The 18,281-nt window shown below is 44.4% G+C and overlaps 1 protein-coding gene across 1 annotated transcript in view; it reads left to right on the top strand.

The window, feature by feature from the left end:
* Positions 1-9,358: 9,358 nt before the first annotated feature.
* LOC114858710 (NACHT, LRR and PYD domains-containing protein 12-like) overlaps positions 9,359-18,281 on the top strand; it is a 351,989-nt gene continuing 343,066 nt past the window's right edge. The window contains exon 1 of the mRNA XM_055504733.1: positions 9,359-9,488. The gene's annotated coding sequence lies outside the window, so the exon portion shown is untranslated. The remainder of the gene's footprint in view (positions 9,489-18,281) is intronic.

Here is an 18,281-nt window from a genome sequence, read left to right on the forward strand (position 1 = left end):
AGTGGAGAGGAAAAACTCCCTCTCTAACGAGGAAGAAACCTCCAGCAGAACCAGACTGGATGTGGGCGGCCATCTGCCTCGACCGGTTGGGGTGAGAGGATAGAGAGATAGAAAAGCACAGCAACAGCAACAAGCAACAACAAGCAACAACAGAGCACAGGCAGGATGGTAGGACCAGGGACTGGACGCAGGCAGAATGGTTGGATCCGCAGCTGCCCATCACAGACACCAAATTTTGAGTCCAATGATACCTGTAGGTGAGGACAGAGAGGGAGAAAGAGTGGGGGTGGGGGGGGAGAGGAGAGAAGCACAACTACTGGACAGAAAGAGACAAGGTTAGTTAAACATGGGACAATGATGGGAGCTTATGGGACAGAGGAGGTAAAAGGAAACAGAGGAGCTCAGTGTATAAATTAAGTCCCCCAGCAGTCTATGTCTATTGCAGCTTAACTAAGAGATGGTTCCTCTGACTAACAATCATTGCCAGTGACCTGAACCATCTCTAACTATAAGCCTTATCAAAAAGGAAGGTTTTAAGCCTAATCTTAAAGGTGGAGAGTGTGTCAGCTTCTCGAACCTGAAGAGGTAGCTGGTTCCAGAGGAGAGGAGCTTGGTAGCTAAAAGCTCTGCCCCCTGTTCTACATTTAAACACTCTAGGAACCACAAGTAGCCCAGCGCTCTGAGAACGAAGTGTTCTGCTGGGAGCATAAGGAACTATAAGGTCTTTAAGATAAGAAGGAGCTTTATCATTGAGTACTTTGTATGTGAGTAGGAGAATTTTAAATTCTATCCTACATTTTACAGGCAGCCAGTGCAGAGAAGCTAATGTAGGAGAAATGTGATCTCTCTTTCTAAGTCCTGTCAGAACTCTGGCTGCAGCATTTTGAATGAGCTGTAGGCTTTTTAAGGAGCTGTTAGGACATCCTATGAGTAAGGAGTTACAGTAGTCCAGCCTAGAGGTAACAAATGCATGGATCAGTTTCTCTGCATCGCTCTGAGAGAGGATGCTTCTGATTTTAACTATATTTCTAAGGTGGAAGTAGGCGGTTCTGGAGATTTGTTTAATGTATGATGTAAAAGAGAGATCCTGGTCAAACATGACACCAAGGTTCCTCACAGTAGAATCTGAAGCTAATGTTATGCCATCCAGGGTGGCTATCTGACTCAATAGTGTCTCTCTCAGATTTTTAGGCCCAACAATAAGAATCTCGGTTTTATCTGAGTTTAGTTGAAGGAAGTTTTGGGACATCCAGGATTTGATGTCTTTTAAACAACCCTGAATTTTGACTAGTTGATCTGTTTCATTTGGTTCCAAGGACATGTATAGCTGAGTATCATCTGCGTAAAAATGAAAATTAATAGAATGCTTTCTAATAATCTCACCTAGAGGAGACATGTATAGGCTAAACAGAATTGGACCCAGCACAGAACCCTGTGGAACTCCATAGCTAATCCTTGTGCGTGTGGAGAATTTATCATTAACATGAACAAACTGGAATCTGTTCAACAAATAGGATTTAAACCATCCCAATGCTGTTCCATTAATCCCGATTCTATGTTCTAGTGTCTGTAATAGAATGTTATGATCAATTGTATCAAATGCAGCACTAAGATCTAACAGGACAGGGACAGAAACTAGACCATTGTCCGAAGCTAATAGAAGATCATTAATGACTCTAACCAGAGCTGTTTCTGTGCTATGATGTTTTCTAAATCCTGACTGAAAATCTTCATACAGGTTATTCCCACTAAGGTGGTCAGATAATTGTTTAGCCACGATTTTTTCCAGAATCTTGGAAATAAAGGGTAAATTTGAAATGGGCCTATAGTTGGCTAGTTGTCCAGGGTCAATGGTTGGTTTTTTCAATAGAGGTTTGACCACAGCCACCTTAAAAGCCTGTGGTACATAGCCTAGTTGTAAAGATTGGTTGATTTGATTTAATATGGATGAGCTGATTAAAGGTAGAACTTCTTTGAGTAATCTGGTTGGGATTGGATCTAAAAGACAAGTGGACGACTTGGAAGAGTTAATTATTGAGGTTAACTCCATATGAGTTATGGGGAAGAAGCTGTCTAGGTAAGACAGAGGATTTAATAAATTTAAAGTTGATGGATCTAGACAGTGCTTTCTGTCATTTGGAAGAAGACATTCACTTGTGTGACAGGGCGGCAAGAGCCCGCACGGAAAGGACGCCAGCGGAGGCAGAGGAGGACGTTCACACTCAACAATATTTATTCTTTAAAAATATAATTTTAAATTAAAATACACCACACGAGGTAAGTTACGTGATATAAACACCAAAAAGTAATAAAAACCAAAATCACACCATGCAAACGGTGTGATTTTGGCAAACAAAATAAACAAAATAGAAACCAAAACAAAACCAACCAACCTAAATTAACAACAATAGGAGATGAATCAACAGTTATAATGCACAGACATACACGCGCGCACACACACGCACACACACACACACACACACACACACACACACATACACCAACAGTGGTTTCCGCCCCTTAGGTCCTGGACGATCCGAGGGACCGAAACCTTGGCGGAAACAGAGACACAATAAAAAGAAGAAGAAACATAGGAAGCCAGAAACAGCAGCGTCGGGGAAGGGCACAAACCCATGGGCCACTCGCATCCAGACCCAAAGCACTAATCTGGACTGTAGCGCAGCTGTGCTTCCCGGTCGCTGCCCCCGCAGTCGTCGCCTAGCAGCGAGGCTCCGCTCTCCAGCCGCTGGCGCACTAAATAAAAAACACGGTAAACTACCAGGCAGGGAGAAACCGAGGGATTTAAAGGCAAGATCAGTACAGTCTGTTACCTGAACACCACCCGCCGCGACTCGAGCTAATGCCAGCCCGGATAGCTTTTATTATGACGCCGGCTCTGTGAAGGGGTCCGGCTTTGTAGCGATCGTACACAGGCGCACCCCTGCAGCCACGGATAAACCACCACGATCTTATTCGAGTACTCACCTGCGCTCATGGGCACCAGCCACAAGCCAACAAAAAGCCCTAATCAGGTGTTCAACTGTACTTAAAGGCACCAGCCTGGCCCGCCTCCCAGGGAGCCAATTAGGTTATAAGGTGGGTGGGGCAAACCTCCACACCACCACATCTGCTTAGTGCAAACATATACATTTCTATACCACAACATAGTGCAGTGTCTTATACAAATGTAACACTAAATACACCCCCCCGATGGAAGGCCGAACTTTATCTATTACAAGATAACAGGTGCTCGCATTTCAACATACAGTAAAGCATAGAAAACGTTAGAATCTCCGACAGTATGGTGTCCGGCAAGGGACCGTTACAGATCACTGCCCTATAGTAACATGAAATACTGTACGATGGTGGCAGGTAAGATAGAGGGAGAAAAAGAAAAGAACAGTGAGTAACTCAGTGTATTAAGGAGGTTGACCAGCATCTGAATTTATAACTAAGAGATGGTTCGGATGGTTCAGTGTGCATATTTCTGCATGTGGCGTATCTTGGCTGACATATTTCCTAAGACACTACATAAATGACAGGGGATTTATTTTATGAATCAATTACTGATTATAATTAAATCTGTTTATTCACCTTCACAACACAAATTTGTTCAGAACTGTTTTAGAGAAGTTAATTTATCGCACCACTGACTAGTATTAAAGCTTTATCAGTCCCTAACGCTCCTCTAGTCACTGATCCATAATATCATCATTACATGGGTTCTGTGATATCAGACATTGAGCTTCACGTTGTTACATAATAAACAAAGGGCAGCAAGTATTACCTCAAATAGACTGTCTATGGCAAACATCAGCCATAATCATTTCTTTCTGTATCTGCTTAAAATGATCATATTGAGCAGGAAACACACCAACATAATTTTAGTAAAATACAACCATCATCAGCTCAGACATGAAAATGAGTGAAGTCTGGAACTTACTGAAATCCACCTCTTTCTTTAGTTTTATTGATTTCTAGCTGACAATAACTTGGTTTACGCTTTTCTTGTAAATGTAACTCTTTTCTGGAGTTTCCATTATTATTGTTTATTCGTAATAAATATATAATAAAACCATGTAGAAAGGCTGACTAGTCCATGGAACTCTTCATCCACTAAATGAAGACATTTGACGACGGCATTGGCTTTATTAAACTTTATTAGACTTTGTAACGATGGAGTCTAATAACTAAAGCTCCCAGTGAATCCCTGTAGCCACTAGGGTGTAAAAGGATCAGAGGTACTGGTATTAGTGCTTTGCATACTTTGTACCACGACTACAAGTATATTTATAGTGCTTTCACACCACTGATGATTCTTAGCATGTGGGATGTGGACCTGCCACTAGAAGGAGGCATTTTTTTAAATATCAGAGTAAGCTCAACACTGCATGTAGTCAAATGAGTTGTCTCTAACTAAATCTGATCTAAATTATGTTTTAAAATGCTTAAAGATCTGTTAGATTTTTTTCTGTCCCTTTTGTTTTGCATACCTTTCAATTTTTTATTATCATGTGTATCATGAATTTGTGCTGCTCATGCTCAAAGACTTTTAAATAACAACAGGACAAAGTTACTGAGGAAAGTGTTTATAATAATACTGTAGCTGTGGTAGCAATAACTTTAACAATAGTTATGATAATCATATATAATAAACCATATTTGTTGAAGCAGATTGAGAGCATACAGAAACAATAACCAGGTAAAAATCTAAAATTACTAAAACATAACAAAAACAACAAACAAAAAAACTTTGATTAAGTGAAGCTGCAATTAGACATCAGGATCTCTTTGTTTGTGTAATGTACAGTAATACAATGATCCACTACTGATCAGGAAGAAGAAGGGAGGATACATAAAGAATAAAGCAACACTGGAGCCACAAACTGACAAATTAAACAAAAAAAAACACGAATACAAACAGAATGGAAAGAAATTCAGTTCTGACCTAAAAACCAATTTGGAAGAAGAAACTGCAATTGTAGCCTCACTTCACACTGTTTACCAGAACATCCTCTAAGTGTGTTAGATGTCCAACCATGAAGTACACAGCTCCAAACAACGGCCTTTTCATTTTTTCTGAATACAAAAAACAATTATTAAAAGAAAAGCAGATGATGGTGCTGCATGATAATAAAACGCTAACTTACAAATTGCATGAACAGGTGCAATCAAACAAAAAATGTGGCAGTTTTTTTATAATCACTTAAACAACTCAAGGGCTGCAGACAAAACCTCAGTGTACACAGGCTCCTCCATCCATTTCAGACACTGCATGCAGCCTGCTACACACATGAAGCTATCTGTGAAGCCTAAGTGAAAGTAAGAAAAGCTAAAGGTAAATACTGTACTCACCAGTGTGATGTAACTGGTGGAGTCTTTTAATGTTATAACAATATGATTGATCTCAATGAGGTCAATATGCTTAAAATAGCGGCTCTTACTGTTGTAAAACCACCAAAACAAGTGCAATTGTTTTCACATTTTTATAAGTGAAAATTAAGCTGTCAAATAAATGCAGTGTAGAAGAGTAGTAACATATGAGAACAGAAGGCAAGATCAGATGCACTGGATATTTATTACATCTGTAAATAAGACAAATGAGAGCTCAATGTATTTAAAATAAGGCAGAATTAGGCTTTTGATCAAAAGCTTTGGCTCTAGTAATCACGTTTTGGGAACTCTTACTGGTGTAACTGGTCTCATGCAGATATTAAAAGTGGTAAAAAAAAAACTCAGTGGTCACTCGTACAGTTTCAATCTGAGTCAAAATGTGCAGCAACATTGAGTCGTAGATCTGAGTCCATAGCGTCATGTCATAGAGTTAAACAGTCACAATCGACGATCCCTGTAAAGAGAATTACGACGATTATTTCCGTTGTTTACACAAAATCTAAAATTGTGGCGTCACTACGTCCACTAGAAAACGTGTAGCGGATATATTCACAAGTTATGGCTTTTTGAAACTGAATAAGCAGCTGTAGTCCTACACAAACCGAGCTAAACGTCTTAACGAGGCGGTGCTCGCTCCCGCGTGCGGCAATCGATTTCTGGCAGACGGTCACTTTTTCGCACGACACCTGTCCTCTGGAAACCTCCCATTACTGCTTGCTGCTTCCTCATCATTCTGCTGCTTCAGCTCTCCTGGTTCCTGTAAACGGAGAGGGGGCGGGGCTTCAATGACCACGTGATCCAGGAGCAAACACAGAACGTGTTCAGTGAGTTCATACTCCATTTGGAGAGAACAGAGGAGAAGGAGGAAAAGTTAAACAAACACCAAGAAGAAAAAACGTTGAGGTGAGTGTTTAACAACATTACTGTTACTGCGTCTGTTTGTTAATGTAGAGGAAGAAGAGACACGATCCACTTCTGTCAAACAAACAAGAACCAGATGTGAGGAGTTGATGTTTTTCAGGGTGTGGCTCTGGTTGTTATTTGTCCTGGTTCTGGTTCTGAGCTCACAGTCGGTGGTACTGACCGCTCAGACTGACTGAGGTTCAGAAATGTGCTGGTTTTCTGCTTTCCTGTTGAGTTCTTAGTTTTCCAGTGTAGCATATTTGCAGTTGCCAGAGTGAAATAGGTGAGAGGTTTCCTGGTCTCCTGCAGAAGCATCAGCCTGAGAACCGCATCGTCCCAGACAGCAAGTCATCCATTGGTCCGTCGGGCTCTGCCCCTCTAAGAGGCACTGAGGCACAAGCTTTTAGCTGCTGAATGTCAGCTAGACATCTGGTTTTGTTCGACTTTCGTTCGTTCAACATCCATCCATTTTCTTAACCGCTTACTCCCTAGTGCGGGGTCACGGGGGTGCTGGAGCCTATCCCACCTATCTTGTCTGGTGTGGTAGATCTGGGCCTCTATGGCTCTGGTGCTCAGGGCCTGCTCCTGTGCAGCCAGGATGAGTGCCTCTGTGCTGTCCTTCAGCCCAGCCCTTTCAAGCCATTGGTAGGATTTGTTGAGATCAGCCACTTCAGTTATGTTCCGGTGGTACATCCCGTGCAAGGGCTTGTCCTTCCATGATTGTCCCTCTTCCAGCATCTCATCCTCTGTTCTCCACTGCCTGAGACATTCACTCAGCACGTCATCTGTCGGGGCCTTATCCTTGATGTACTTATGGATCTTGGATATTTCATCTTGGATAGTGGCTCTCACGCTCACTAGTCCTCGGCCTCCTTCCTAGCACAAATGAACCAGCTGCTAAGGGATGGGACTCACCCTGAATGGCTAACCGAAGGGCGAACGATCCTGATAATGAAGGATCCCTCAAAGGGTACAGTCCCATCCAACTACCGGCCAATAACCTGTCTCTCCACAACATGGAAGCTCATGTCAGGCATCATCGCAGCTAAGATAAGTGGGCACATGAGTCAATACATGAGCGAAGCACAGAAGGGCATTGGTAAGGATACCAGAGGAGCCAAACACCAACTCCTGGTAGACAGAACAGTCGCCCAAGATTGCAGAGTGCGACACACCAACCTGTGCACAGCCTGGATCGACTACAAGAAAGCCTATGACTCAATGCCACACACATGGATCACTGAATGCTTGGAGCTGTACAACATCAACAGAACTCTAAGGGCCTTCATTGCAAACTCGATGAGGTCGTGGAGAACCACCCTTGAAGCCAATGGGAAGCCACTTGCCCAAGTATCCATCAAATGTGGCATATACCAAGGAGATGCACTGTCCCCACTGCTGTTCTGCATAGGTCTGAACCCCCTCAGCCAAATAATAAACAAGACTGGCTATGGATACCGACTCCGGAACGGGGCCACCATAACTCACCTCCTCTACATGGATGACATCAAGCTGTACGCCAAGAGTGAGCGAGACATCGACTCACTGATCCACACCACCAGGATCTACAGCTCGGACATCGGGATGTCATTCGGACTCGAGAAATGTGGGAGGATGGTGACAAAGAGAGGCAAGGTAATCCACACAGAAGGGGTCTCACTCCCAGAAGGAACAATAGCAGACATTGATGACAATTACAAGTACCTTGGAATACCACAGGCGAACGGCAACCTTGAACAGGCAACAAGGAATGCGACAACAGCCAAATACCTCCAACGAGTAAGGCAAGTCCTAAGAAGCCAGCTCAATGGCAATAACAAATCCCGGGCAATAAACAGCTACGCTCTGCCAGTGATCAGATACCCTGCAGGAATAATAAGGTGGCCAAAGGAAGAGATACAGACCACAGATGTTAAGACACGAAAGCTCCTCACCATGCATGGAGGGTTCCACCCCAAATCCAGCACCCTGAGACTGTACGCTAGCCGCAAGGAAGGAGGCCGAGGACTAGTGAGCGTGAGAGCCACTATCCGGGATGAAATATCCAAGATCCATAAGTACATCAAGGATAAGGCCCCGACAGATGACGTGCTGAGTGAATGTCTCAGGCAGTGGAGAACAGAGGATGAGATGCTGGAAGAGGGACCATCATGGGAGGACAAGCCCTTGCACGGGATGTACCATCGGAACATAACTGAAGTGGCTGATGCTGTGAGAGAACGCGAGACTCTGCGAGAACAGCACGAGAAATTCAACAAGGCGGCGCAACACCGGTAGTAAACAACAGCGCGACTAACTATCCGCCAATTTAAATAAATAACTACCTTATTTTACGGAAAATAATCAACCACCCTACCATTCTGGATAACACCGAAGAAAGTTTCGAGTACATCGACGAGTGCTTCGAGCGTCTGGTAATGGGGAAAAAGGAGACGGCTCCAAACAAGCGTTCCCGTCCGTCTGACTCACCTGAGTCACCTGGAGCTAGCTCGGCGGATAAAAACATCACGGACATCCTGGAGTCAATCGAGAAAAAAATATCAAGTTTCGACGCACGTCTGGCGCTAGTGGAACTTCTCCACAAAGAGTTTATGGCCCTCCGCGACTCCCTGGAATTTAGCCAGCAGCAGGTGATTTCTCTCGCCACCGAGAACGAGGCCCTGAAAGGAACGGTGCAGTCCCTGACGGAGGATGTGGCTCAGCTAGCGGCCGAAAATAAAAAAATAAAAGAAGGTATCATCGATCTGCAGGCCCGCAGCATGAGGGACAACCTGGTGTTCTCGGGGATTCCAGAACAGGCGGAGGAAAACACGGAAACCACAATTAAAAACTTCATTAAACAACAGATGAAGATTCCAGCGGAAGTTGTCGACAAGATGGCGTTCCACCGTTCGCATAGACTTGGAGGAAGACGACCGGATGGCCAGCGTCCTCGACCCATCGTTGCCAAGTTTCATGACTTTAAGCAGAAGGAACTGGTTAAGAGCCGGGGCAGACAGCTGAAGGGAACCGACTACAGCGTCAACGACCAGTTCCCCAAGGAGATCCTCGACCGCCGCCGCCGACTGTTCCCCATCCGTAAGAGGTTCACGGCAGAAGGCTGCAGGGCTGTCATCAGCGTCGACAAACTGTACGTCAACGGAGAGCTCTACCGGGACCGGGAAGCAACTCCGTGGCTGTACTAGCAGGTGGTATGTAAAAACAATGGTTTAATGTATAAGGTTTGTTAAAAAAAACAATAGATGCAATGCAACTATGTGTTATAACTTTACATCCAGTATTCAAACTCGTTCTCTCGCAGATGTTTCATATAAATGTTTATTGTCATTCTAATGTCACTCACTCACTCACTTTGCAAAGCGCTCACCATACGTAATCACTCACTTTCCTTTCACTTTAATTTTCCTTCCCTTTACTCTTTTTCCTTCACCTACTTTCACTCCACACTGTCTACATCCTTTTCTCTATTCTTCTCCCACGTAGTCAGCCAGCTATGTAGCCCTCCAGCAGCCACACACAAACATCTACTGCACAGGGGAAACACGTGCACATACATAGATAACACACAACTCAGAATACACAGGTACTTAAGGTTAGCCACACACCTAAAGTCTGTCACACTACATACACACAAGACTAGTGATCCACAGCAGTCAGGTAAGATATGACACCACTGAAGATTGTCACTTGGAATGTACGTGGAATCAATAAGAAGGAGAAACGATTTAAAATATTTAACCATTTGGAAACCCTACAAGCAGACATTGTTTTACTACAGGAAACTCATATTCCCAAAATTATAAATTACACTCTGGCATCAGCAGAGTTCCCACATGCTTACTTAGCCGGTTACAATTTTAAACAAAGAGGGGTCGCCATCCTGATAAATAAAAAGATTAACTTTACGCATAACGATACCATTGTAGATCCAGAAGGGAGATATATAATCATTAATATCTTGATAGGAAACATTGAATATTGCATAGCTAATGTGTATGGCCCTAATGCTGACGACCCCTCTTTCTTTCACAGCTTCTTCACATCACTGTCTGCTCACTCTGGTTCCAAACTTATAGTAGGAGGGGACTTTAATTTAGTATTTAACCCAGAGTTGGACAGGCTAAGCAAAGCTGTGAGCAACAGGAACTGGCAATCAGTACAGACCTTAAAACAGTACATGGATGACTTTGGTCTCTGTGACACATGGCGTTCTCTTCATCCTACATCCAGGGAATATACCTTTTTCTCGCCAGTTCACCACTCTCACTCCCGTATAGATTATATTTTAGTAAATAACTCAGTCTTACAAGATGTCTCTGACACCAATATTCACTCTATCACAATCAGTGATCATGCACCAATGTCCATTTCGTTGATTAAGACAGCCACACCATCAACCAGGAATTGGAGGTTTAATACATCATTACTCAATGATCAAGACTTCATCAGTTATGTCAGGAGAGAATGGAAAACCTTTATAGAAATCAACGATACACCGGAAATCTCACCCTGTGTTCTTTGGGAGACTGGGAAGGCAGTTATGCGCGGTAGAATTATTTCATATTCATCACACAAGAAAAAAAAGGACATGTTACTTGAATTAGAATTAGAGCAAAAAATAAAATCTCTAGAGATTAAATATGCAGCCTCTCCAACCAATGATGTCCTAGAAGACCTAAAGAATCTAAAGCTGAAATTAAATAATATAATTGATTGCAAAACTCAGTTTCAGATAGACCAATTACGCTGGGAGAACTTTGACCATGCTAATAAATGTGGTAAATTTCTAGCTAACCAATTAAAAAATAATAAAGAGAAACAAATCATCCATTCAATAGCTAATAAGGAAGGCAACATTACTCGTGATCCCCATGAAATAAATGATACCTTTAAAAACTTTTACCAAGAGTTATATACGTCCCAAATAGATCCACCCACCTCAGCCATAGAGGCGTTTCTGAATAAACTAGAACTGCCAAAGCTAAATGAAGAACAATCTACAACTCTAGACTCATTGTTATCTTTGGCAGAACTACATGAAGCTCTGCAGGTGATGCCCAATAAAAAAGCTCCAGGACCAGATGGATTCCCAACTGAATTTTATAAAGAGTTCTGGTCCATGCTGGCACCCAGCTTTTACAAAATGTTAGCTGAAATTAAACAACAACATTCATTACCCACAAATATGAATTCTGCCTTCATAAGCCTGCTCCAAAAACCAGGGAAAGACCCTACACTCCCATCGAGTTATAGACCAATTTCACTAATAAATGTAGATCTAAAAATAGTGTGTAAAGCACTTGCTAGAAGATTAGAAAAAATCACTCCATATATAATTCACTCTGATCAAACAGGCTTCATTAAAGGTAGACAGTCAACAAACAATATGAACAGACTAATTAATTTAATTGATTATGTCACCATCCATAAACTAGAGACAGCCATCGTCTCCTTAGATGCAGAAAAAGCTTTCGATAGAGTAAACTGGAAGGTTCTTTTAGCCACTCTGCACAAATTCGGCATTGGGGAAACATTCATAGACTGGATCCAAATATTATACAACTCAGCAAACGCTGCAGTCAGAACAAACAACCAGATCTCACCAAGGTTTAATCTGCATAGAGGGACAAGACAGGGCTGCCCACTGTCCCCATCACTATTTGCAATATTTATTGAACCTCTAGCCGCAGCAATAAGACAGCATGAAGGAATTACTGGAATATCGACCAAATCAGTAAATCATAAAATAAGTTTATATGCTGACGATGTGTTACTGTTTCTCCTTGAGCCACAGACGTCTCTTCCTACAACTATCAGCCTCATAGATGAATTCTCAGGACTTTCAGAGTACTCTATTAACTGGACCAAATCTATAGTGCTACCACTTAACCTTAAGGTGACTAACATCTCCTCTACCACACTCCATTCAGGAAACATTAAATACTTGGGCATTGAATTGTCGTCTAGGCTATCAGAGCTTATTGATCTAAACTACAATCCATTATTAAAACAAATAGAAGCCAACCTCAAAAGATGGCAGTCCTTACCCATTTCACTTATGGGAAGAATTGCCACCATAAAAATGATGATCCTGCCAAAAATTAATTACATATTTTCAATGATTCCAACTCAGCCAGCCCAGGCGTGGTTTAAGACATTAGACTCCTACATCTCACAGTTTTTGTGGAAAACCAAGCCACCACGAATTAGTTTAAAAACTCTTCAAAAATCCAGACGCTGCGGCGGCCTAGAACTACCTAACTTCCACCACTATTTTCTTGCCAATAGACTGAACCATGTCCACAAATGGATAAAACCCATGCCAGCAGACTCCTCCTGGATAGACATTGAACAAACATTTTGTGGAAATATTAAAGTTGCAGATCTGCCCTTTATCAGCACCAAAATCAAACATCATAGTTGTTACCAGAACATTAGCATAAAAGCATCTCTGCAAGCCTGGTGGGAGTTTCTTAAAATTAATGGGTCTTCGCTTACTCTTTGCCAAAACACACCTCTCTGGAACAATCCAGACATCATACAAAACAAAAAGGCAATACACTTTCCAACTTGGCATATCAAAGGGATAACACATCTGAAACATGTTTTCACAAGAGACAAGTTTACCTCTTTTGAAGAACTAGTGTCTCACTATGAAATCACTAGTGCCAATTTCTTAGAATACCAACAACTAAAGTCAATACTTAATGCAAAAAGTAAGAATACTGCCATCCACATGCAACCACCACCAGTAATAGAGCGATTTATTGATATATCAGGGAAAAGGACAGTATCCAAAATCTATATCTTAATTTCCAATGTAGACCAGACAGTGAGCCTTCCGATCTCTAAATGGGAAGCTGATCTCAATATCACCACTAATTACACGTTCTGGAATAACATATGTTCTAATTTATTCAGAATGACAAAAAATACAAATTTACAACTAATACAATACAAAATTCTTCATAGAACTCACTATACAGGACAAAGGATGTTCCAAATGGGTCTCACAAACTCAAATATTTGCCCTCACTGTACAGATAACACAGCAGATAGATTCCTACATGCATTCTGGTCATGCTCACCTGTGCAGCAATTTTGGCAAAGAGTATGTGAACACCTGTCAACCCAGTTAAGCTGTCCAATTCCAGCAGCCCCTGCACTTTGTCTTCTAGGAGAACTAAGTGGGCTTGATCTAGAGACAAACTCATCACACACACTTCTTTCTGCCCTCTGTGTCGCAAAGAAAATCATCCTCATGAACTGGAAAACTAAAAAAAAATTAAGCATTACTCAATACCTGAACAGCTTGTTAGATTATACCACCTTAGACACATTGTCTGCTTCATCAAATCAATGACCAAAACTATACTCTGATTGATTCCATTTCCAGGTAAGGATGCGTGGGGCTCGGGTGCTGCGTCATGTCTGGCACAGTGGTGGGGGGGTGACTGGTGGTTGGTGGTGCCTGCCTGCCTAAGGAACCGGGACAACGGGTTGGTGGACTCAGGGCTGGCCGCATGGGTCCCCTGCGGCGGGGGTGTGGTGGCTGCTGGGACCGGCGGCCCTGTGCCGGGGTGGGACCATTTTGAGGGTTGGCGTGTGCCTGTCTCCGGGGAGCCGGAGGCGGGCCTCCCTGCCGGTGTGCGGGGGCGGACCTGGGGGTGGAGACCTGGGTAACCTGCGTCCGGGGGACTCCCTCTGGGGGTGCCTGCCTGTGCCCGGAGGGGTGTCTCTCCCCTGGGGCGCTGCCCCTGCTCGGGTGGGGCGCTGCCTGCCCTAGCGGTCCGACGCCCTCTGGTAACTGCTCGGGCCTGTTGCAGGGGGGGTTGGCGGACTACTCAGGCTAGAACCTTCATTGGGCCCTGGGCGGAGGCTGGCCCTCAATGCACAACCGCAGAGTATGTGTGTGGGTTTGAGTGTCACACTACACGGGGCGAGCATGGGCATACTTGAGCGAGAGAATGGGTAAGTGTGAAAGAAGGGTCAGGATGGCTCTGGCTGTGCTGCGTGTGGCGCCTGGGCAGTAGTACTGCGGTCCCTGGGTCTCGGCTGTCCCTTCCTGGCTGGGGGTTGTGGGGGGTGGTGGGATAGGTAGCAGAGCCAGTCGGGAACCTGGCTCTGCGGACCCTGGTGCTCTGTTTCCCAACTACATTTCTCCGCATTCATCCACTTAGGTCTGCAAGGGGCGTCCTGCTGATGGAGGGACCAGGGCTACTGGGAAGTGGTTCCGTCCCTTCCAAGTGGGATGCTCTGCAGTTTTAATTGCATTAGTCATACACACTTGTCCAGGAATCTGGGGGCTCCTTCCGGGGGGGCCAGTAGACTTCCCATTGATGGCTCTGTCTGCTGGACCCCCCGGAGAATTGGGTATCTCCCAAAGTTCCTCATACTTAGCTACATACACATACATTTAGGGCCGGGGGTGGGCTCTTTCACTGGGGCCTGGGGCTGAGGCCAGTTGTGGCCTCGGCCACTGGCCCTGATGGAGAGATCACCACCCAGTTTTAACTGCAAAAAGACATTTAGGGCGAGGGGGGGCACTGTCCGGGGGACACACCGTCAGCCAGCGGTTGTGCTCCTGGAGGTGTCACCCACCTTCAGTGCACTTTAGTTCCACACACTCACGTCCAAGCTGGGTTGCAGGGTTCTGGGGTACCTTTTTCTACTGCCCTCTGCCTCCCCCGGGTTGGGGGGGTTGGTCGGGGCTCGGGAGGAGCTGCGGTCCCTGCCTGGGGCCACATGGACGGCAGGCCGGAGACTTACCCTCCCCACGAATGTGATCAAGCGAATGGTGTGGGTGGGAGAATGTATCTGAGAGTGCATTGGTTCACGTATGATTGACTAGTTTGTTGTGAGAGAGTCTATGGTGTGTGTGTGTGTTGATGTGATGATGTGTGTTGCACATGTGGGTGGGTGTATGCGTCTGTGTTTGTGTGAGTTGCGTGTGGTGCGGTTGAAGTGTGGGGGGTCCGGTTTTTCGCCCGGGGTACGATGATCGTCTGCCTGGGTGGTCTCTTTTCTGCTGACCCCACCAATTGCTGGCCTTGTGCTGCAGGCCGCTGTAGCGCCAGGGGATGAGGTCGGGCCGATGGGGTAGGCCCCGCTCCGCCCGTGTGGGGGTGGTGGACTGGGGGCGGGCCCCACTCTGGGCGCGGGGGCATCTTCTGGCGGGCTGCCTACGGACCGTGGGTCCTTGGGCTCTACTCTTTCAGGCCGACCCTCCCGCCGGGGGGAGTGTTTGCCCCTGGTTCTCATGGGGCGGACAGCGTTGACCCCCGGTGGCCCACTCTGGCCTCGGGTGCTGTCTCTGTGGCTGCTGCAGCTCTGCCTAGGGGGCTCTGTGTGGGCGGCTTGGGTCGCAACACCTGCCCTCCTGGAACTGAAGGTGTGTGGGCTCCCTGGCTGCTAGGATTCCTTCCTCTGCTTGCTGGATGGGCGTAGTGGCGGAGCCCCTCAGATCACCCTGGCTTCCACAAGTGGCATTGTTCATGCACCAACGTCTGCCTCACCCTTTGGGTGAATAATGTTAAGCTACAGCCTTACTAACCTTGTAGTGGGACACTTTCCAAATCCAACTGTAAGTATTATTGATACTTATCACTACCAATATGAATAATGTGTGAATATGGAATTTGTGGTGTTGTATGTCATGACTTTTATTAAGTAGTATGGGATATGTATAATAATGCACATATGTATGTATATTGTATGTATATGTTTGTATTAGTATGTGCACATACCTTAGCACTATTATTGGTATTAGTATTATTCTCCAAGGTAAACCACAGTACAAAAATTGTTTAGTTATGAATGTGTTAGCCTAAGGTACATCCATGCTTCTTATTTATTTTATTTTATTTTTTTTATATTCTTTTTTGCTCCGATTGTTTACTTAACAGATTTGCTTGGTTTCAGCAGCTGGTTGCATCCCTTACCCCCCCCCCCCCCCCACCCTCCCGCATACACACCCTAAAGCAGAAACCTAACCTGTCCACCAACACAGCAACATCACACACATTTTGGATTAGCTAAATAAACCATTAAATAAACCATAAATCAGGAAGAGTATATATATTCTATATATACTCTTTTTGTTAAAGCAAAGCTGTCCATCACAATATGGCATTCAGCGTAATATATGCTGCTTGCTTAACTGCTGGACAGAACAAAAAAAAAAAAAAAAAAAAAAAAGAAGTGGCTGATCTCAACAAATCCTACCAATGGCTTGGAAGGGCTGGGCTGAAGGACAGCACAGAGGCACTCATCCTGGCTGCACAGGAGCAGGCCCTGAGCACCAGAGCCATAGAGGCCCAGATCTACCACACCAGACAAGACCCAAGGTGTAGACTGTGCAAAGAGGCCCCAGAGACGGTCCAGCACATAACTGCAGGGTGTAAGATGCTGGCAGGCAAAGCATACATGGAACGCCATAACCAAGTTGCTGGCATAGTATACAGGAACATCTGCGCGGAGTATGGACTGGAAACCCCAAGGTCAAAGTGGGAAACACCTCCCAAGGTGGTAGAGAACGAGCGAGCCAAGATCCTGTGGGACTTCCAGATCCAGACAGACAGAATGGTAATGGCGAACCAACCAGACATTGTGGTGGTGGATAAAGAGCAGAGGAAAGCCGTAGTGGTGGATGTGGCAATACCAAGCGATGGCAACATCAGGAAAAAGGAACATGAGAAACTAGAGAAATACCAAGGGCTCAGAGAAGAACTGGAGAAGGCTTGGAAGGTGAAGGCCACAGTGGTGCCTGTGGTGATTGGAGCACTGGGGGCAGTGACCCCCAAACTGGAGGAGTGGCTACAACAGATCCCTGAAATAACATCCGACATCTCAGTCCAGAAAAGTGCAGTCCTAGGAACAGCAAGGATACTGCGCAGAACCCTCAAGCTCCCTGGCCTCTGGTAGAGGACCCGAGCTTGGAAAGTGGATGAGACCACCCGCGGAGGGTGAGAATAGAGTGTGTGTGTGTGTGTGTGTATATACAGTATATATATATATATATATATATATATATATATATATATATATATATATATATATATATATATATATATATATATATATATATATATATGCGGCCCCAGATAATATTCAAAATGGACGTGTTATTAGGTAGTAGACCAATTTGTCATGTGGGAATAGTTTAATTGTATTGGCATTCTCAGAATGGTTAATCATTCTTAACTTTCAGATTGATTTGATTGATTTGAATGAAAGAATAATCGTACTGTGTTTGTTGTGTTATGGTTTGCTAAGTCACAGACACGTCATAGATTAGGTAGTGATGCAGTTGTTACAACATGTAGGTGTTTTTCTATCAGGTCCCATCAGAGACGAAGATCTGCTGGACCTGGACCTGGACCCAGCAGTGTGTCCTTCAAGAGCGACTGGTCAAAGGATGTTTTTATTGCTTTCAAAGACCAGCCTGTATCAGAGTTGTTGTCACTTTGAATCATTCTAAACAATCTAAAGATAAACGTTTGTGTTGTTGCCGTTTCTTCATCTCGTTGATTCGTGTTTGAAGTGTTGATGTGAAGGAGAAGCTTTCTTCACTGATCACTGATCAAATCTCCATCCAGTAGTAGCTAAAGCTCTGATCCTGTAGAGGGTCTCAGGGGCTGCTCCTCTTCTAATAAAGTGCTGACGTCAAAGGAAGTAGCTGATCATCTCTGATCAAATCTGTTTATTGACGTCTCTACATGAAGGTTTTGGTCAAATGTCTTGAAGCTTTTTTTACTTGCAGCAGTAAATTGAAGTTACTACTGGAGACTTCATTTGTGATGTTCACTTCATCACTTCATGGACCTTTACCTTGTGTGTGTCTCTGTGTGGACTCATTCTCACAGTGACCTTCCTGAGGAGGATGAAGCAGGAGGAGCTGGCTGACTGTCTGCAGAGTAAGGATTTTTCTACATCATCAGGGACACAATCACACATTTACTGTTGGAGAGTTAAGTTTTTTTATG

This window comes from Betta splendens, chromosome 19, assembly GCF_900634795.4.
Source record: "Betta splendens chromosome 19, fBetSpl5.4, whole genome shotgun sequence".
NCBI lineage: Eukaryota > Metazoa > Chordata > Actinopteri > Anabantiformes > Osphronemidae > Betta > Betta splendens.